We start from the raw sequence: 22,786 nt of genomic DNA on the forward strand, positions 1-22,786 counted from the left end.
AACATATTTCATACTTACCTGATACAGTAAGTGACAGAAATGTTTTTTGCTAGCTTTGAATGTGGCCAGAGCAGTGAAGGGCCTAGCAGGTCAAGCCTGGTTTTTGTGGTACAAGCCTTGCGTTTTGGACTATGCAATCTGACGGAACCAGTGTTTTGGAGATATCAGCGGTAGGTGAAGGTACCAGGTTGATTTTGTGCCAAGTACCAGTGGTAGAATTTTAATATAGGCTCCTAGGATTCTAAAAACATTTGCATCAGGGAATTATATGTCTTTTGAAAAATAACTCTTGGCAAACTACTAGGCCTGACCAGGGACTACAAGTGACCATATGGACAGAACTAATTATCATGAGTTAGGTCCTGTAATTCCCACCAAACCATAAAGTCAAGTAATACTGACAATAATACATCATAAGATGGATTAAGAGTTACACCCAGGAACGAGCATAGACAGATTCAGAAGACACAAAAAAGCTACTTAACCAAGTAGTCCAGGCACCCATGGCATCCACCAGTAGTAGTACCAGCACTTTTTCCCCTTTCTGTGGTTATATAGGTGATCTTGTGTAAAATAAAGTGATCTATTTGAATGCCTCTTGGTTCTTTATTGGCCTGTCATGATTACAAATGAAGTTAAAGCAACCTCAGCCTGGGCATAATGACCATCCATGGTCAGGGACCTCGGAGATGAATGTGTGTTTTATGACATCAGGTAAGCCACTGCTATGGACTGAATTGTGTCCCCCCAAAATTCACATGATGAAAACCTAACCCCCAATATTATAGCATTTAGAGATAGAGCCTTTGAGCAATAATTATGTGTAGTTGAGTTCATGAGGATGGGACCTTTCTGATGGGAATAGTGCCCTTATAAGAAGAGGAAGAGATACCAGAGTTCTCTCTGCCATGTGAGGACATAGCAAGGAGGTGACCATGGGCAAACAAGAAGAGAGCCCCTACCAAGAACTGAATTGGCTGGCACCTTGATCTTGGACTTCTCCATCCCCAGAACTCTGAGAGATTAATGTCTATTGTTTAAGCCACCTAGGATATGGCACTTTTTTATAGCAGCCCTAGCTGACTACAATAGCCATCAAGGTCAACAGGGTTGGTAGCTCAGGGTGAGGGGACTCTAGAATGGATAGCAAAGGAGACAGACAATAAGCATTGGATGCCTTCCTAGGACTAACTTCCATATCCTTCTCTTCTAAGTTTCCCTTGGAAAAGAGGCCTGTGGCAATCTTAGGCTATCCTCTGAATGTTTATGAAGTTAGTACCAGTAGTTCCGGGGGTGGGCAATAGTGACTTAGAGATGTGTTAGGGAAATATCCCTTCAGAGAAGAACTTGCTGCTCAGCTGTGTGCATTACAGTCAGGAGACAGCCTCCAGCTCTCAGTTCCCTCAGGACTTGCCTCAGTTGCCCAAAGTTGTTCCACCCCAGGTCATACCTTTTCCAGGAAAGCCCACAACTGCTGACTGAATAAGTGAGTTACCTAAAACCTGGCCATTTTGGCCTGACATAGAACACTCTGATAGCCAATACTGCCTCTAGAGCTCCCCACCAGTTTGGACAAGACTTTCTCAGGCCTGCATTGCAGTTAAAATTCTTCCTGGGGCCAGTCCTACTTTCCATATCTTTCACAGATCCATGAATTTTTATAATGCATTTTTAATCAGACTGTTTTTATTGAAAGGGATCTTGCAAAAAGAAATTGTCTTTTGGTTTGGGACCCTGTATACCTTAAAGTTAGCCACTAGCCAAAATTAACTAGCCACTAGCCAAATTGACCCAATTCAGTCAATTTCTTGGCTAGTCTTCTACATGCACAATTCTACTAAAGAATGTTGCCATCTGATGTCTTCTCCCATTACAATAATGTACTACTGCCCAGCTGGTGTTGCAATAACATTCATTCTTAATTTCTAGAAATGAAAAGCCTTATGTAATAAAAATGTCTTACAAGTAAAGGGATCTTCCTGATTGTAACTAGTTTTGACAATTAACATATTCCTTTTGTATACTCAGGAAGATGCTATTTACCTCTTTCCTGCCTTCTGAAACACCTTACATACTTTCTTGGCAGGCATTTAGAACACCTGCACATGAACCACAGGTGAAGTATGGACTATTGCATACCTCTTTATTGGCTTCTGTATTAATTTTCTGGGCAGTGATTAGTTGAGGTTGTGTATATTCTTATGAAACTACTGAACTACTGCTCAGAGTCGGCTCAGTTTTGATGGAGGAGATTGATTTCTTGGCACTGTTTTCATTCTTCTACCCCATGCTGATAGCAGCTGGGTGAGAAACACATTCAGCATTGCTTTCATGCCTGACAGTTATAGTTGTGACCATGTTAATTACCATCCTGTCTAACAGCACAATGGGGACACAGTATAGTAGTGAGAGTGATTATAGTCTTGCTTTCTCTGGGAAGATTTTATTGGAAACCATGTGCAATTTGTAATTAAAGTTCTAGTCAACCTTGGTAGATATATCTTTTTTCTAGTATAAAATTCTATTTTACTTTTGCTTTGATTAGATATTTTGCAAGTTAGGTCTACCTGGGGATGGGATCTTAAAGGTCTCATGTTCTGTAGCCTGTAACAGGAAGGAGAAAATAACAACACTGTAGTATGCCTTATTCTTATAAAACTTTTAAATTAAGAACTAAAATATATTTAAATGAAAAAATAAAACACTTTATATTTTTATATCTAAGATACATTTTGTTGAGGAGTACATAAAACAAAAAAATACAAATCAACGAAATGTTACAAAGTGCAAAGTGAACAACCAGAAAATCATGTCTACTACCAATTACTAAAGCCTGGATCACCATCCCCAAAGTAAGCTCTCCTTGACTTTCATAATATATGCTTTCTTTTATTTGTAATTTTTTTTTCCCTTGGTGCACAAATCTCTAATCATTATACTATAGTTTTACCTGTTGTAGAACTTCATATAAATCAAACCATGCAGTAAATGTTTCATTTGTTTCTGGCTTCTTTTGCTCAATGTTCTGTTTGTGAGATTCACTCCTATTGTTGACGTATTTAGAGTTGACTCTTTTTCATTGTTTGAGTATTCTACAATTTGTTACTCATTTTAATGTTGACAGATATTTGGGCTTTTTCCAGTTTGAGGTGTTTATAACTGAGGTGCATATTTGTAGATGTCTTTTGCTGCACATGTGCACACATTTTTTTGGATATATACCTTGCAGTGAAATTCCTATTATAGTGTGTGCATATGTTCAATTTTAGCAGCTGATTCCAAACCTTCCAAAGTGGTTGCCCCAGTTTATTATCTCACCAGCAATGCATATTAGTTCGTGTTGCTTTGCATTCTTGCTAGCACTTGGCTGTAAGATCTTAGTTTTAGTTATTCGTGGGTTTCTAGTAGTATCTTTTTGTGATTTTAATTTGAATTTCTCTGATTTCTTCTAAGATTAAAAATATTTTCATATATATATTGGCCATGAGGCTGTCTTCTCTCTGAAGTGCCCGTTCTACCCTTGCTTATTTTCCCTTTTGATTAGTTAGCTTTTTCTTTTTGATTTATAGGAGTTCTTTACATATTCTAATATGTGTGCTACATCTTCTTCTGTACATTGGTTTGCTTTTGACTCTCTTGATGATATCTTTTGAAGAATAAAAGTTCTTAATTTTTATGTAGCCCAATTATTAAATCTTTTTCTTATGTTTAGTGCTTTTGCGTCCTGTTTAAAAAACTTTTTCTTTTTCCAAGGTCATGAAGATAAATTCTTTTATATTAAATTTTGAAAATTGATAGCTTTGTCTTTTACATCAAAGCTACATGTCAGTAAGTTTTGATTATATGTGATATAGAGTAGAAGTAGATTTTGGGTTTTTTCCCCATATTTTATGCAGTTGTTTCAGGGCTATGTACTGAAAAGGCTGTCTTTCTTGCATTGTTCCACCATGCTATCTTTATTTTAAATTATATGTCCATATATGCATAGATCCCTTTCTGGGCTCTTTTTAAATCAATTTCAGTTGCCTGTTTGTGTATTCAGGCATTAATATCACATCTTAACCCAGTATTGCTTTAAAATAAATCTTTCTACTAAGTGTTAAAACAAATATTTCCCCTTCTTCTTCTTTTTTTTTTTTTTTTTTTTTTTTTTTTTTTTATTCATGAGAGACAGAGCGAGAGAGAAAGGCAGAGGGAGAAGCAGGCTCCCAAGGAGCAGGGAGCCTGATGCGGCACTCAATCCCAGGACCCTGAGATCATGACCTGAGCCGAAGGCAGATGCTTAACCATCTGAGCCACCCAGGCGCCCTCCCCTTCTTCTATCTTGAATAGTATCTTGACTATTGTAAGTCCATTGCATTCAACTTAAATTTTAGGATAATTTCTAAAGTTACACATACACTTACTCAGTTATAATTGTATCGATTCTTTAGAAGTTTGAGAACTGATACCTTCATAATATCAAGTGTTCTCATGAGTAAACATGTTACATAGCTACATTTATCTAGATCTTCTTTAATTTCTCTCAATAATGTTTTATTGTTTCCTATGTAGAGGTCTTACACATCTCCTATTAGATTTTCTGTACCTCATAATTTGGATGCTACCACAAGCAGTATGTTCTTCAATATTTTTATTTTCTAATAATTTGTTGTGGGAACTTACAGAAACTTAATAGATTATTCCACTTTGATCATGTAATCAATAACATCCTAAAGTAATTTATCAGTTCTAAATACGTAAGTGTAGATTTTTTTATACTTTCTATATATACTGTCACATGATGGGAGAGTATGAGAGATAGTGGTTAAGAATATAAGTTCTAGAACTGGGCTGAGTTCCATTTCTAGCACTGACATGTTTTGGACAGGTCTTTTGGTAAGCTTTTAAGCTTTTCCAGCTTGTTATCTGTAAAAATGCTATAATAATAGAATCTATCTTGTAGGGATTTTGTGGGGTTTAAAGAGGTGCTAAGCTGAGTGAGCTTCCTGAGGGAGCTAGCTAGCTATAGCTAAGAAACCAAGAATAGAGACCAATAATATATAAAAATTTGTATAATATATAAAAATAAAAATTTCTAGAGTAGATTTAAGTTTATAGAAAAATTACAAAGATAGTAGCATTCCCACATACCTCATATCCAGTTTCCTCTATTATTAATATCTTACATTAACATTTATTTTATGTTCCAGGATTGTATCCAAGATACCATATAACATTTAGCTGTCATGTCTCTTTAGGCTTCTCTAAACTGTGACAGTTTTTCAGACTTTTCTTGCTTTTGATGACCTTGAGAGTTTTGAGGAATCCTGGTCAGGTATTGTGTAGGATATCACCCAACTTGAGTTCGGCTCATCTTTTTCTAATGCTTAGATTGGGGTTATGGATTTTTGGAAGGAAGACCACAGAGATCACTGCATATCTAGGGTATATACTGTCAACATGTTTTTCATGGTTGATGTTAACCTTGATCACCTGGCTACATAGTGTTTGTTAAGTTTCTCCACTAAGTTATTTTCCTGCCTCTTTCCATATTGTATTCTTTGAAAGAAAGTCACTGTAAGTACCCTACACTTCAGAAGAGGGGAGTTATGCTTCAGTCTCTTCAGGGCACAGGATCTATATAAATTATTTGAAATTCTTCTGCATGGGAGATTTGTCTCTTCTCACCCATTTGTTTATTCAGTCATTTATTTATATCAGTATGAACTCAGAGATACTTATTTTATACTTTGGGTTTTAATCCAGTATTACTTTATTTATTTTGTTGTTCAAATAGTTCAAGTTTTGGCCATTGGGAACTTCTTTTAGTTAATTCCTGTATCTCTTTGATACATTTATCACCATCAGTGTAGGTTTTGTTTTGTTTTCCTTTTTGGGTATTATAAAAAAGTGAAACTTTTAAAGTGCCTCTAGTGGAGAAAAAGAAAAATAAAACAGGGTGCCTGGGTGGCTCAGTTGGTTAAGCGACTGCCTTCGGCTCAGGTCATGATCCTGGAGTCCCAGGATCGAGTCCCGCATTGGGCTCCCTGCTCGGCAGGGAGTCTGCTTCTCTCTCTGAACCTCCCTCCTCTCATGCTCTCTATCTCATTCTCTCTCTCAAATAAATAAAGAAAGAAAGAAAGAAAGAAAGAAAAGAAAAATAAAACAATAAGCCCCTAAATAAATTCTAAAGGGATGAGGCTTTATGTCTGGCAGAAAGAAAAGTGAGGGGAACACTAATTGCCTTAGAGTTTATGACATATCTTAGTTGTTAGAACTAGTACTACTAATCACAATTCAAAGGGCAATGGACAAGAACTTGGGAATGTTTTTTTTGAATATGTAGCTGTGAGACTCTAAAATTGCCAAGGCAATCTTTCTGACTGTTACACTAAAAAAAGAAAATTAGAAAATTTAAAAAGAGTTTTAAGGTAACTGGAAGGAACAATTTTTAGCGAGTACTTACACTATCTTCCTGGCACTTTGGGTAAGTTATATCATTTGAACAATAGACATCTTCCTCTGATTTTCTCTGCTTAAAGCCTGGAGAATAAACTCTTGTTCTCATGTTACATTGTATTCTATGAATCATCAAAAGCCAACTGAAGAATTTCAGGAAATAAGAAACATTAGTTATTTTTATAGAAAGAAGTCAAATTACATCCTAATTCCATAGAAATGACTTTTTTTGCTACTTCTCTTCTTTGTAAGTTTCTAGTAATAAGCAATGAAGGAGAAATAATAGGATTTAGAACAGCTTGTTCCAAATACATTCAATTGTGGAGTGTCCTTGTCTTTTCAGTTATCAAGAGCACACCACTAACTTCTATAATCTAACCTGCTGTTGCTGATAAACACAATTCACCAGTGGAGAGTGGTTCCATGAACCTTTGACTCATGTGTGATGCATGATGCTTGGAGACTCCAACTGGGGCCAATCTATTCTCTCTGCTGTGCCTCTGACCTTGGATTATCACCTGTGTTTGGTTCAAGTAATGAGATTCTCTGGTGGAATCACACATTTATTTTCTCCTAGAATTTAAGAGATCTCAGGGACTAGTTATGTTATTACCAGTCAAAGCAGGGATCCTTGGTTTCCAGGTCTCCCTTTGCTCTCCTGACTACAATTTCAGTCTCTTCCTTCTGAGTTGGAGCCCAGAATAAATAGAGGCTTGGGAGCTCCTGAATATTTCCTCAAGCCCCTAGACATGCATGTTTTCTCTGGGAAAGGTTCTTACATCCACACTGAGAGAAGTACCCTCCTGCAAGAACCCCTTTAACACAATTTCTATAATGACTCCTTTTAACCCAATTTCTATAATGTTAGCATATTAGTTTCCTAGGACTGCCTTAATAACTTGCCACTTAATTTGATGACTTTATTTTTTAGTAGAATCTTTTTTTATTCAGAAGACAAAACAAAACCCCCAAACTAAAAAGTTTTCCAACCCCACACAGGAGGGGTATGGGTAAGGGGAGGTGTCTGTCCATCTGGCTGTAGCCCTCAGCCCATGTGGTTTTGGCAACAATAGGGGGGATAGGGTGATGGCCCCCAAAATAAAATGGTGTGTGTGTGTGTGTGTATGGGAAGGAGAGGGGTGCAAAAGCAGTGGGGAATGGTCGGGGGAAAGGACAGATGAGGTCAGTACTGGGAATGCCGCAGGTGGGAGGCTCTTTCGAAACATTTCCTGTTGATCATACCACTGTGGACACCGGCTTTTCCCATCAGCAGGACTAGCATCTTTGCAGTCATTGTGAGTGATGTTGAAAGTGGGAGCTCCACCGGTGGTCTTGTTACAAAGAGCCACTGTAAATTCCCTGCCCTGCAGCAGTGAGTCCCAGATAACAACATTTCTGGATCCCAGGTGTCAGTCCATTCATGGAAAAAACTTGACCGGTCTTTGCCAACCAGGACACCCATCTCGGCTGACGTGAGGTTGAGGAAGGTTTTCCCTGCAAGGTGGCCCCAGTGGAGGACAGCCCTAGAGCGCACGACGGCCCTGGGGTGACAGGTGCCCTCTGCCATGAGGTTATGGTTGTAGGCGTTCCATCTGGCCATGGCACTGCTGCTGGGGCTGGGCTCAGGTGCCTCGGGCTGGCCGGTGGGGGAGGTGGAGAGCTTGGGCCTACGCTGCCTCCGGACTGAGAATCTGCTAGCTGTGTCTGATGACTACAAAAAACAGAAATTCATCTTCTTAGTTCTGGAGTCTAGATGCTGGAAATCCTGGTGTTGGCTGTGGCATGCTGCCTAGGAATGCTGTAGGGAAAAATTTTGTCTCGCTTTTTCCAGGTCTGGTGGCTCCTAGCAATCTTCGGCTTTCCTTGGCTTGTAGCTGCATCCCTCCAATCTTTGCCTCTGTCTTATTTCTGCATGTCTCTGCGTGTTCTCTCCTTTACTTATAAGATCACTAGTCGTTGGATTTAGGGTGCACCCTAATCCAGTATGACCTCATCTTACCTTAACTAATTACATCTGCAAAGAATTTATTTCCAAATAAGATTACATTCTGAGGTCTGGGGAGACATGAATTTTTGAGCACACTATTCAATTTACCATGCTTGGCTATTTATTTTCTCAATTCAAAGCAAGTTAGGAATACAGACAGGGGCAGTTTAAGGAGACTTCTGAGGTTGTACATGGGAAACAATGATAAATACTGGCTGAAAATCTGGCAATGAGGGAAAGGTTGAAAACTCTAAAGCATACTTAGGATGTTTGGTGTACATTATATCGAGCCCCCGAATGTATATATGTAATTATTCTATCAAGAACATGTTTATATGGAGGTATTGTCCCATTACTAGTTCCTAGAGACCGTTTTATAAATATTAACTTAATTCTTCATAAAGAAACATAATACTTTTTCTATAAAACAAAATATTCCTAACAAATCTGATTTTCTTATTATCGATCTCATTTTCTCCTCTAAAATGCAACCTCCTTAAGAAAAAAAAGATGATGGATGCATTATTTCCAGTATGAACTAGCACAATTTTTCAATAATATCAAGTATTTATGGTATGTGTCTAATTAACTGGAGATTTCTATGTCATAATAGTTAAGAGTGCAAACTCTGGTAACAAACTCTCTGGATTTGAAGCAAGGCTCTACACTGTACTATCTATACTCTAGTTTCCTCATCTGTAAAATGGATAATATAGTAGTACGTATTTCATAAGGTTGTATAAGAATTAAATGAGTATACAGATGTATGTCAGTGCCTGAATGTATATATGTATATATATGTATGTAGGGGTGTGTGTATTACATATACATGTTACATATATGTTACATATATACCTATATATTACATATATAGGTATACATGTAATATATAGCTATATATGTTATATAATACATGCCATAGAAATTATTATATGCTTATCAAAGTTCTAAGTATTTTATTGGATCATGTTATATAATCTTCATAATCAACCTTTGAATTAAGTATCATTTTTATCATCTCCATTCTATAAATTAGAGAAAATGGTATTCTCTCCCAAAGAGGTAAGTAATTTGCTGAGGGTCACACAATGGAGTAGTTAGGGTACTAACCGAGGCAGCCTAGTTTCAAAGGTCATACCATTAACTATTATATAATATTGCCTCACTATTTTATAGGTAATTAATGCACACTTATTGATGACTTATTATTGACTCTGATTTCTGCTGGTTTGACCTGTTCATAAACCTCTCAGATTTCTCTTTAGTGGCTGAAGGTCACTTTATGAGTTGTCTATCACTATACAACCAATTACCTCAAATTCTGATGGCTTAAAACAATAATAATTATTTGTTATCTCTCACCATCTCTGTGGGTCAGGGATTTGGGATGGTCCAGCTGGGCAGGTTCTAATTCAGGCCTCTTAACTAGATTGCAGTCAGATTTTGGCTGGGGTGAAAGTCATCTGAAGCCTTGACTAGACCTGGAGGATCCATTTCCAAGATTGTTCATTTCCATGGTTGGCAAGTTCGTGCTGACTGTTGAAGGGAGGTCTCAGTCCCTCTTCACATGGGGCCCTCCATAGGGCTCTCCACTTGAGTGTCCTTATGGCATGAAAGCTGGCTTTTTCCGGAGTAAACACTCTAAGAGATCAGGACAGCAGTTCCAATGATTTTTAGGGCCTTGACTTGGAAGTCACAAATGTTCTTCACTTCTGCTGTATTCTCCTGGTCTCAGAGATCTGTCCTGATCAACATGCAGGAGACTATTCAATGTCATGAGGTTTATCAGGGGCCATTTTGGAAGCTGGCTTGTATGCACAGCATGTTTCTGTCTCTAGCCTCTCTGTTTTGCTTATACCCTCTCTTCCTCTGGGTGATGCCTCTTCTGGATTCTACAGTAACCTACCCCTGAACTCACCTCCCCTTAGTTTAGAAAAGTAGGAAAGTGACCTACCCAAGGACAAGCATGTGTCACTCCCAGAAATTTTATTCCTGCATGGAAAGATACAGATTCAAAAGATCATCTGTCTAAATCATCCAATGAGTACATAAGAGGATTGTCTATAAATTTCTCTTGCCTCCCCTGGTTCCTGCTCCTTTCACAGCCTGGGTGTTCAGTTCTTCCAGAATTTCCTTTGTGTTCTTAGGTAAATCAGAGTTGGTGTTTTTCTTCATCATCAGAAGGTCCTAATAAGTACCCCCCCAACATACACACCACCAAGGATAAAATGCATAGTGTGTGTGTTATGTGGATTAAAAAATCAGGAAGCCTTTTTGTTGTTGTTGTTGAGTTGCTTGGTGTCTCAGGCAATTGAATCATTTTGCTCGGGGAGACATGTTTTCCCTGAAAGAGACTTGGGAAACCTGCACTAGGGACATCTTCCTCTTCTTTTGTCAGGTCTTGCCATCACAGGTTCAGTACTGAAAGACTACATTCCTTACAGATCTGGGCTTATTAATAGGATTTCTGTTCAGAGAGAATTTGTTAATTTAGTTAACATTTTAGATTTAATCTTGTATGTATAAAAGTCAAAATATGTCTGTCTTAATATACTATTGATATTTCATTAAATATCCTGAAAAATTCAAAGTCTTTGGTAAATTTATGACTCTCTCATATGCTGGAAGATTCCCACATACTAATGTGTACAAGACATTTCCTTTGTGAAAAATGGAATTTTTTAAATGTAAATCCATTTCAAATGATCCAATCCTCTTGATTTCATTATTATGAACCATGAACACAAACTTCTAAAATATACTTTCTCAGCTGGAAGTGTATCTTATTATTTAGGCTTCAAAGCTAATAGAAATAGACATTGTGTTCCAATCTTTTCACAACCTGAAAAACAAGCTTAGGGGAAGAAGGGATAGCATTATGTGTGGGAAGGTAAAAACAAGGATAATAGTTTCTGGCACACTGTTAAGTGTGTGTGGGTGGTCAGGACATCATCAGCTGAGAAGGAAATATAAGAGTATTTATGTAAGGTGCTTTCTAAACATTTTCCCACCAAATTGATATGTTGAGGTCTTTTCCTGAAATGATTAATTGGTATCTAAGTCAGTTATTCCTTGTAAATGAATCACATGTAACATGATGAATCAGGGACTAACATGACAAAGGCTACTGGACCATATTTCATTTGAAGATGGGATTTCGGTATATTCTACGTGGAAAAAAGGATGCCTTGTGTCATTTGCTTGTGTTGAGTTTTACTGTTAAGTATTGATAATCACCTGAAACACTCATGCACACACAAGTATGCATATGAATTTTCATAAGAATCCCAGCTTTCTTCTGCACCCCGCTAGGGGCTTGGCTGTTTCACATGTGTAGTAACTGTGTTCTGACTGCTGATAGGGTTTGTGTACCTGCAGATTTGTGTGAATACATGTGGCCATGCAGACATGTGCATACTTGTTTGCATGTTTTATCTGTGTGGGCCTTGTATGTGTCTGTGTGTTTGTATGTCTTCTTACATGTCCTCCTTGTTAACTTATTTCATTCCACGCTCCCTAGTTACTACTTCCTCACACCTGTAGTATTTTGCTTCTCTTTCTTTCCCCTCATCACCCCAATACAGAGTTCTTATAACCCTTTGAATCACGTTAATCCTTCTTAGATTAAATGACTATTTGAGAATTCAGAATTCCTTTTCTTCCTTCCACTTTTCCTAAACTGTTCCTCTGTATTTTACAGAAATCTCTTCACTATTGTGGGTTGATAATATCTAAGATACATTTTCCTTATATGGGAGAGGAGACAGGCAAAGAAAGATAACTGATATTCCACGGAAGGGAAATATAAGTCAAAGAGATCTATTGATGGCATCTTTTGGCAGAGTGGTTTTAAAAATTACATAGAAGCAATATATTCATTTATTCACCCAGCATTTATTGATTTTCTTCTGTGGGCAAAGTAGTGTTCCAGGCAATATTTAACAGTGTTGGAGAAAAAACATCCAAATCCAAGTAAATGATGTATTTGTTTAATAGGAAGATATCTCTCAAGAGATAATTCTAATAGAAAGAGCACTGGACTTGGAGACTGAACATCTACACCAACCCTCCAGATCTCCACACTGTATCCAGAATCTTTATTTTAAAATGCAAAACCAATCATATTATATCTCCTTGTCCTTTAAATGGCTTCTTATTGTCCTTAGGATAAAGAAAGCAGTCTTGGGGCGCCTGGGTGGCTCAGACCTTAAGCGTCTGCCTTCGGCTCAGGTCATGATCCCAGGACCGGTCCTGGGATCGAGCCCTGCATCCGGCTCACTGCTCCGCGGGAAGCCTGCTCCTCCCTCTCCCACTCCCCCTGCTTGTGTTCCCTCTCTTGCTGTGTCTCTCTCTGTCAAATAAATAAATAAATAAATCTAAAAAAAAAAAAAGCAGTCTTTAACATGGCCTACAGATCCTGCATAGTCTGGCTCTGCTTACTTCTCTAATTTTATCTTCCAACACTGCCCCTCTTAGGCTGTTTCCTGTGGCCACTGCAGCCCTAGTTCATTTCCTAGACAATGCTCCATCTCTCAGGACTGTTGCCCATTCTGTTTCTCTCTATAAAGCAGCTCTCCTTTCCTTGCCTTTTTAACTTCCACTCACCTCACTTAAAACAGGTTAACTTGTGTTGGTTTCTTGAAACTATGTTGCTTTCCTTTGGATCACCTATCTCCTTTTTAATTGTATATTTATTTGTTGTTATTAACACTGTCCATTCCCACTCAACTATCTGGCCATCGGATTCCCTGTGCCTATCACAGTTTCTGACACACACAGTTTTAGAAAAATTGGGTAATTTGAGGAACTTATTTAACTGATTTGAAACAAAGTTTCAGCAATTATAGAATGGGGATAATAACTTATTCCATAGATTAACTGAGAGAATGTGTATTGAAACTTCGAGAATGCTGTAAAATATATACAGGTAATACTTACAATAACCAAGAGGAATTTCTATTCTTAATTAATTTGGTTAAAAGAGAAGAACGGGTTGGTGATGTGGGTGTGAAGATTAAAAGAAACCATGTTTTCTTGTAGAAAAAAAAAACAGTAAGAGGAAACTCTCCCCCCCATATATATATATATTATATAAACACATATATGTTATATATATATATACATATATGTGTGTGTTATATATATATACATATGTGTGTGTGTTAAGATAGTTTGAAAGGAAATTTTAAAATGAAAATTTCTTCCTTCCTCTGTCTTAACTTCTAGCTGCAATCTGCAGTTGTAAGCACTTTAAAGAATGTTTGTTTTCAGTTCATGTGTGGTTATCATTGCTTCTCTAAATTATGTTTTTATTGCTATTTCTTGATTTATCAACTTCAGACAGTATCTACTCAGTTTTCATCACCGTTTTAATTTTTACCTTTCCTCTTTCTAGTACCAAATTATTCATATTATTTATAATTCTTCTAGTATTATATTTATGACTTCAAGTAATATTCTTCAACAAATATTTCTTGAATCATATAATTTATGAGTACTCATTGACCTCATATTACATATGATAAAGAAAGTAGTATACTTAATTTTTCTTAATTCTCCTTGCCATTGTGTTTTCTAAATTCTGTCTGCTGTATCATTTTTTTTATTTGAGAGAGAGAGAGAGAGAAAGCATGCACACAGGCAAGGGAATGGCAGGCAGAGGCAGAGGGAGAAGCAGACTCCCCATGGAGCAGGGAGCCTGATGTGGGACTTGATCCCAGGACCCTGGGACCATGACCTGAGCTGAAGGCAGACGTTTGACCAAATGAGCCACCCAGGTGCCCCAGCCATATCATTGTTTGACTTGCCAAATTATATTTTGTTTCATTTTTTCAAGTTTAATGTTATTGCCTGTGTTTTCACTGTAGATTGATTTTAAAAATTGAAAACAAATCAACCTCATAAAATATTAACATTATGTAAATGTGGTTAATGTTATGCATAAATATTATTTAAATTATTTATTATATTATTAAAATATAAATATCATTTCAATCTAAGTACTGTTGTGGATCCATTGGAAAGGGAATGTAATCCTACATAATTAAAATTGTGCCAAAAGAAAGAGAACATTCCAAGGTTTTAATGCTCAAAATCATTATATTTTAGTGTGTTCAAGATGTGGTCTCTGGGTTTCTTTTTTTTTTTTTTTTTTTTTTTTTTTTTTTTTAAAGATTTTATTTATTTGAGAGCGAGAATGAGAGACAGCATGAGAGGGAGGAGGGTCAGAGGGAGAAGCAGACTCCCTGCCGAGCAGGGAGCCCGATGCGGGACTCGATCCAGGGACTCCAGGATCATGACCTGAGCCGAAGGCAGTCGCTTAACCAACTGAGCCACCTAGGCGCCCAGTCTCTGGGTTTCTTATACAGCTTATGGTTCTCCGAAGAGTTTCTAATTCCATTTTTTTGTTATTACTGGCAGCAAAACACCCCATAAGTTTAGTCATATTGGTAAAATCTTTCAAGATCTTGATTATACAGATCATTGAATGGGATCCGTCTTTTTCTTAAGGAAATTTTTTATAGAACCCTCCTACTTCCTGTTTTTATTTGAACCAATTGCACAGAAACTCCATTGCAAAATTATAATGAATCCAAATGTGCTTCTCTCTCTTGATTTTTTTTTTTTACTTTTCAGGAATACAAACTCAAGTTTTTTGAAGGATGCCTACAAGCATGTAATCATTCTTAATCTTGAAGATCTGAAAATGTTTTTAACTTCTCCTCAAACCTGATTGTTATTTTGACTGGATATTGAATTCCAGGTTCAAACTAATTTTCCCTGAGAAATTCCAAAGTCATTGTTCCATTGCTTCTTAGCCTTCTGTTTGGCTGAGAAGATTGATAGATTCTTCTTCCTTTGTAGGTAATGTAGATGTACTTTCTAAAGATTTTAAGCACAGTTTTATTTTGCGGTTGAAATTCTGCTAGAATATGCATCTGTAGTGATTAATTATTCATTTTATAAATATATTTATTTTTATATATTTTTAAATATTTTATATAAAATATAAATTTAATATTTAAAATATTTACATATTATATTTATATTATATTATTATACTTTTATATATTTATATATAAATATATAAATAAATAAGTACATATATGTTTAATTAGGCTCTAGATGCAATGCGGGGCTCGAATTTACAACCCTAAGATCAAGGGCTACATGCTCTACCAACTGAGTGAGACAGGTGCCCCTTTATTCATATTTTTAGAACAAAGTATGGTCTTTAACTCTGGAGATTATATTTTCCTTCAGCTTAGAAAAATTTTTGAAAAATTTCTCCTCTTCCCATTTTATATCCTCATTTCTTCATTTCTAGAATACTACTTAGACAGACATTGTCGTTCCTATATTGATTCTCCCTGTCTTCTTACTTTAATAATTTACATTATTTTGGTCTTTTTGCTTTATAAGTATTAATTAATTAATATGCTAATAAATGTTTATTGAATAAGTAAATACTGAGCTCTAAGCTCTATGAATACAATAGGAAGTAGGCAAAAATCCTTGTCCTTACATTATAGCATCTAATACACCCGACTTTAGGTTTTCTGAGTGATTTCCTCAGCTCTATCTTAGAGAACAGTAATTTTGCTTCATTTATGTTTACCTTATTATTTTTTAACCTCTATTGAAATTTTAAATTTGTTATCATATTTGTAATATATAAAAAATCTCTTTTCTTCCACTTTTTTTATTAGGCTTCCTCTAGTTTTATGGTTTCAATATCTACTTGAACAGCATCAAGATTGCTAATTATGTTTCTTACAAAATTTTAAGTTTCAGAGATGTGATGTAAAAGTTTTTCAGGTACACATGGAAAAATCAGACCTGATCGCAGATGAAGACAATCTAACTAAATAGCTGTATTGTCTCTCAGTATGGAAGCTAAAGCTCCATGGGTGTGGTATACTGTAGGACACAAAGAAAGGGAAAGGGTACATATGGCGCATTCCTCATTATCTTTCTCTGGGGCAGTAATGTTCTTAAATGCCCAGGGCACTCTCTCTCTTCCAACTCATTACTCGTATTTGAAGGCATGATTGGAATACACTGGGGCAAACCTATGATCCAAGTGGGTCTAGGCCTCATCATTTGCTGTACCTTGGTCAAGTCTCCTCCAGGAATCAAAGTATGAGTCTGGAAGCCAGTGGTGTATCAATCTACCCACTAGATGATATACTTTTTTGATGGTGGAAAGGGCAGAATAAACATTTTTGGGAACCACAATACCACAGTACTCAACATGGCAAGAGTTACATTTCATTTCCTTATTCATGTACTTACCATGATAAGGGTAATATTATACCATTTGGTTCACTGGCACTCTGTAAATCTCTGCCATAGGAAGCTATTAATCGTGAGCTTTTTAAGCAGAGATGACTGGGGCTTATGTGGCTAAGGGAATGGGATACAAGGATAGCATTCAATATTGGTCTGGAATTCTGACAGATTTGCATTCAAGTCATTTTCAAATTTGAGAGAAGCGGTTATGGAGTACTGTCTATCTAATAAGGGTGTGAAGTTATCATAAGTTGGGCACTCAGTACTGAGGATATGTATACATACATGCATACCCAGGGTGGTATGTGTGGTGAGGATGGAATCATAGGGACATGGAATTTAGTTACAGCTGTGGGACCTGGGAAAATGGGAAATGTGACCTTGGACTTCTTACTTTATTCAACAGAGACTTTCCATAAGCCAAGAGTTAAACCCAGAATCTGTTCCCCCCAACAAAAATGTGAAAAACTAAGATTTTTTAAAGACCTATGAACTCATTGGCTAATTTGTGAATCCTGTCCCAGGATAAGTCAGTAATTTTTCCTGCCAATGGCACAGTGCTCTTGAGCATAGTTATTGGCAGAATTTTCTTTGCCGGTGATGTGCTGCTCAGAATGGAAGAGCCAGTAGTAAGTGTCAGTACAAACTTCCATCAATAAATGTGGGTTTCACATCTACAAACAATACTTTGGAGACAAGCTCCCTTATCACACATCTCGCTGAGAGTAGTAAAGGAATCACTTCCCCTACTCTGCAATTGTCTTGTTACTTGGCTAGATGACATGTTCCAGGCAGTAGAGCTCCCAGCAGTCAATTGCTTGTCTGAGCACCAGGCTGGCTAATGTGATAGAGATGAATGTATGCATATCGCTACTGGTTAGGAGCTGAAGAGACACAGAGTCCTGGTTACCATGCCAACAAGCTAAGGTTTGAGATAAGTAATTCACTCGTTTTTTTTTTAAGTTTGGTTTTAACCTCCAAATGATCTCTTTTGGTTTTGAGTGTGTAATTGTGTTTGTGTGTGTTGGGATTTCTTTTTTAGCATAAAGAAGTCCCCAAATCACCTCTAGTGATACTTCGTTGTTTGCCTGTATTTATGAATATGATTTAGAGCGGTTAACATAGGGAGCTGGTATACAGGCTTCTTTAAATTTAATGGAATAGGTTCAGGAATAGGAAGGCAGAGACAACACATCAAATGATTCAGAATATCTAAAATATAATAACCTTAATCAGAAAGTAGCTTAATTTAAACAAAGTTGCTGTACTGTTTTTTAATAATAATGCTGTTGTCACCGTCATTATGATTGGCCAGTATTTCCTTTCCCATAAACTTTTGTGTTCACTCTATATTGATAAACTCCAGTAGAGAGAAGGATATATTGGTTTAAATATTGGCTTAGATTAAATAGAATCCCTGTCATAGGAAGATTTAAAGCCTACTGGATCTAATTATATTTCAGGAACTTTGGAAGATGCATCAACTTGTCAAACCTGGCATCAATTTAGCACCAAGAGAAAATATTAAATAATGAAGATGGTTTATCATAAAAAGCCTATGAGTAACTATTTTCACTTATTTTACAAAGATTTTTCAGACATAAGTAGGACAGAAAACAAGCAAAGGAAATGTAAACTGTCTTATGGCAATTCTTTCCCCTTTGCCACAAGGAACGTGCTCCATTTATAGCTCTTTAAGTGCTGGCTTTAAAATAACGTATTACCATATTTTATTTGCTCCTTCGTATGTTCAGAGATAAAACAACAATATCAAAGCAGTAAATATTACACAGAAGAAATTGGTGGAAACAGTAGTATAATAAAAAATATAACTCATTTTTTCTATTTATATGGGAATATTGGAAAACAAATGAAACAGAAGGGGGTTTCTGTGAGAAGGGATACATCTTAAAAAGTGCCATTTATATTTGCTTTTTTAGTTCCTCTTTTTAAAGACTATTTTCTTCGTACATCTTCACTCAGCTCTGTGGCATGACACTTCTAGAAGTTAGTGTTAAAGCAGGAGCCAAGATGGCTACTGCAGAAACTGAAACCAGTCCTGTAGACGTCACAAAGGGGAGTTCTCCCAAGTGACTGTTTCTCATTTCATTTACTATGCAAACAGCTTCCATGATTTCTGTCTCTTGTAACTTCTCTTCAGGGCTTTTGCAGAATGATTTTGAGACACATGTCATTATCAAAGAACAATAAAAAAGATTTCAGTTGTTCATGACAGATGATTGAACTATGTATCTATCCTAAACCGTGGCCTCTTTGTTTCTCAATTATTATGTTGATATTTTTATACTTTTCTTTTCCTATCTTATTTAAAGTAAAAGAATATACTTTATGAAATTTACCTTAAACATTTCCTTTTCAATAGATAGTAATAGGTAAATATCACTGACTCTGATAAATTATCTACTGTGTTATTGCAGAATTCTGGGCTTTCCTTAGATTGTCATGAGGTCAAATCATTTTTGCCTATAGTCTTTGCTTAAGTGGCCCCAATAGTTGAATACAGAGCTATTTCTCTGACTCTTGGTGCCACTCCTGGTATATGATAAATTTTCTTTTCTTATACATTTGTTCATGGTTCTAAACTATTGACTAACTCAATAATAAGCCTTAACCACTGGCATATGGCCTTGTCCCAGAGGATAACTTACTCACTTGTTATAAGGGCTCTGGTGCTGGAGAGATAAGGCCTCATTCTAAGAAGCCAAAACTATTCCTTTCCCAGTGTCCAGTCCAGTGAAGTCTCTGAGAACCTTGACTTTCATGAAAGAAGTCCTGAATAGACGATGTGGATTTCTTACTAGACATTTATACCAAATACTCCAAGGTGGAAGAAGAGGGGACATTTCTATTTCCTAGGAGGGTGTTTTACTGAAAGCAGTTATACATCTTTACAAATAACATGGTTTGTAATGTTGCTTTGTAAATACCCAGTATAAAGAGTCTCTCTCTCTCTCTCTCCTCCCTTCTGTTTTTAGAGGGTGAGTTAATATTAATTTTATGAAAGCAATAACTTATTTGGAGCTCTCCTTTTAGTACTACTAAAAGATCAGTACTCCTTTCCTGAAACCTTTGGATGTTTAAATCTTCAGTCCTATATTTTGTCTAGCTGTACTCTGTTTTTGTCACCAGAATCAATATAGTTACTTCATATTTGACTGATGACCCCAAAGTTTGCTTAGCATTCCCCATAATGTGAACTTCTATAACTATGTTCTAATAACCATTGTTACTCTAGGTCAGCTGACTCTGCATTTTACTGAAGTTTTTATTGCTCTCATTATTAGTCATAGTATATCTATCTGCTCATACATTTGTCATCACAGGGCTACTCTTGCTCTATCCTTGTAAGCGTTTGCTATATAGAGCAATAAATTAAAGATTATGCACATAAAAGTCCTTGTAAGAATTTCATTAATTAAAACCTATTGAAGAAAAGGTGATTCTTAGGGGCAAAGTGTATCATAATACTACATTTCATCACATAGTAACATCTCTGAAATTAGTTTTCATGGTACAATCAATGACATCTTAGATTTGATTAGAAAATTGTGCCATCTACCAGCCTTCTAATGCCCTCAAGCATTTTTATAATTTTATATCCAAAATGCAAAGACTGAATTGGGCCAGATATCTTAGAGAATGAAGTATATAAAGAGTCATTTTTGAAATAAAGCATCACATCATTATGGAGATACTAGAGATGTTGGAGAAATCCCAAGAATAGTCATACTCTAATTAATAGTGTATAAATTCGATCCTGGGTTATAACAATGTCAATATTTCAGGATCCAATCAGGCAGGGATAATTAGAGTTGACTTGCCAAAATTAAAAAAAACAAACAAACACATAAAATGCACAAAATCACAACTGGCACAGTATTGCTGTGCACTGACAGATGTATGGAAAAGTAGGAAATAACTCCCACTCAGATGGGTAAGTTTCGTAGTAGAGTGTTCTGAATAAAAAAAAGACAGAGACAATGACCAAAGGATCTAATTTTTTTGACCAGTATAAAAATTTAATAAGGGGGGAGACTTGGGCGCCTGGGTGGCTCAGTCGGTTAAGCGACTGCCTTCGGCTCAGGTCATGATCCTGGAGTCCTGGGATCTAGTCCCACATCGGGCTCCCTGCTCAGCGGGGAGTCTGCTTCTTCCTCTGACCCTCCCCCCCTCATACTCTATCTCATTCTCTCTCTCTCAAATAAATAAATAAAATCTTTAAAAAAATAAAATAAAATAAAAATTAAAAAAATAAAAAAATAAAAATAATAAAAATAAAAATAATTTAAAAAAATAAAAAATTTTCAAATAAGCACGAATCAACTCACCATCTCAAGGTAACGACTCTTTTGATGTCCTCATGTGCTTCGTGTTGTCAAACATATTACCTGAATATGCCCTATCTGGTCTGATTCCAGAACATCGTCAGACCTGGTTAGCCCGGAGGGGGAGAGGGGTGTGGGCAGGGCATGGGCAGCAGTCTGACAGAAAGCTCTCAGAGTCGAAATATCTGGGGTCATAGCCCTTTTCACTGGGCCAAGTCATCTAACTGCTGAGAACGTCGGCTTTCTCATCTCTAAAGGGAGCATAACACACCTAACTGGCAGGGCTGATTCGTGGCCATATGTAAAAAGTATAGTTATTTTGGGGGCGCCTGGGTGGCTCAGTTGGTTAAGAGACTGCCTTCGGCTCAGGTCATGATCCTGGAGTCCTGGGATCGAGTCCCGCATCAGGGTCCCTGCTCGGCGGGGAGTCTGCTTCTCCCTCTGACCCTCCCCCCTCTCATGTGCTCTCTCTCATTCTCTCTCTCTCAAATAAATAAATAAAATCTTTAAAAAAAAATAAGGGGGGAGACTTAGCCATCTTGTCAAACTCACGCACAAACCCATTTATGTTGAAGCCACTTGATCAAAATACATTCTGAAGAAAAGGCCATTAAAAGGTGGTATCCAAGCCCTCTGGCTCCTTTCAGTGGATGACCTTACAGTCCACTGTTGGCTTCACAATTACTGAGAGTCAGTTAGCACAGGCTCTTTACGTTCTACCAACATCTTGAAGTGGACAAGCTAAATCCGCCTAACCGTCAGTGTACAGGATTCTGCAGAGTTAGCATCAACAGTGGCTACAGCTGATGACATTACCCAGTTAATCTGCTCCACATATCATTCAAGACAGAACCATTTTTAGAAAGAGAGATGTATCTTGGACTTGACAGGCCTGATAAATCAAATCCAGGTTTCAAAGTCGAGTAGATTCAGTGAAACCATACGAAACCACGAGTTGGTTCAGAAAAGCTATGTAGTAAAATTCAACGTGTTTCCAAATGTCATAGGTATGCTTAAACGCCCCATTTGATTGGAATTTAATGATATCTTAATTAATTTATGTACCTAAATTATAAGGGGAATAACACTGAAATTTAAACAGCCTATTGACTCTGAGATTAGATGTTCTTATTTTTCATTTGGGGCCAAACCAGATAAATTAAGTGATTCTGAACTTGATGGTAAAAAATAGCTGGAAGTGTCTCCCACTGAATTCTAATTCCTACTGAACAACAACTGCAATTGATAAATGGAAGGGACAGTGGTGAAATGGAAATGCACTGGCCAGATCTCCCTCAAGGCAGGACTTGTTCCAGCTGTCTGCAGACTGCTTCCAACTGTTAGCTCCTTCAGTGTTTGCCTCAGCTGTCGAGAGCTGCCTCACTGAAGGGATAGCCTTCCTGGGGTCGTCCACATCAAATGACTAATCATGGTGGGGTGTACAGGCCCTGCCATTTTGGTCCACCAAGGAGTGGGCCATATGTACTCTAGAGCTCAGTTCGGGGTTAGCCAAAACTTTGCTAGGACTGCAATGCTGTTCAGTGGCTCGCTGTGCCTGATCCTGCTTCCTTCCCTTTCCATGTGCTCTCATAGTTGTCTTACATGCCAAACTCCGTGTCTGTTTCTGGAAAACCAGCCTGCAAAAGACAGCATATAAAAATGATCTCTGCAAGAAAAATGTCAAGCCCCAGCTCTTTTCTGAATGTCACAACAAACGGTT

At 37.1% G+C, this 22,786-nt stretch overlaps 1 long non-coding RNA gene and 1 pseudogene across 1 annotated transcript in view; one reads left to right on the forward strand and one right to left on the reverse strand.

The window, feature by feature from the left end:
• Positions 1-22,786, forward strand: part of LOC129045995 (uncharacterized) — a 345,862-nt gene that overhangs the window by 59,680 nt on the left and 263,396 nt on the right. The gene's annotated exons all lie outside the window — the stretch shown is intronic.
• On the reverse strand, positions 7,625-8,041 carry LOC123848601 (profilin-1-like; annotated as a pseudogene).

This window comes from Mirounga angustirostris, unplaced genomic scaffold, assembly GCF_029215605.1.
Source record: "Mirounga angustirostris isolate CCGP_5_RB_7025 unplaced genomic scaffold, mMirAng1.0.hap1 SCAF_2, whole genome shotgun sequence".
NCBI classification, from domain to species: domain Eukaryota; kingdom Metazoa; phylum Chordata; class Mammalia; order Carnivora; family Phocidae; genus Mirounga; species Mirounga angustirostris.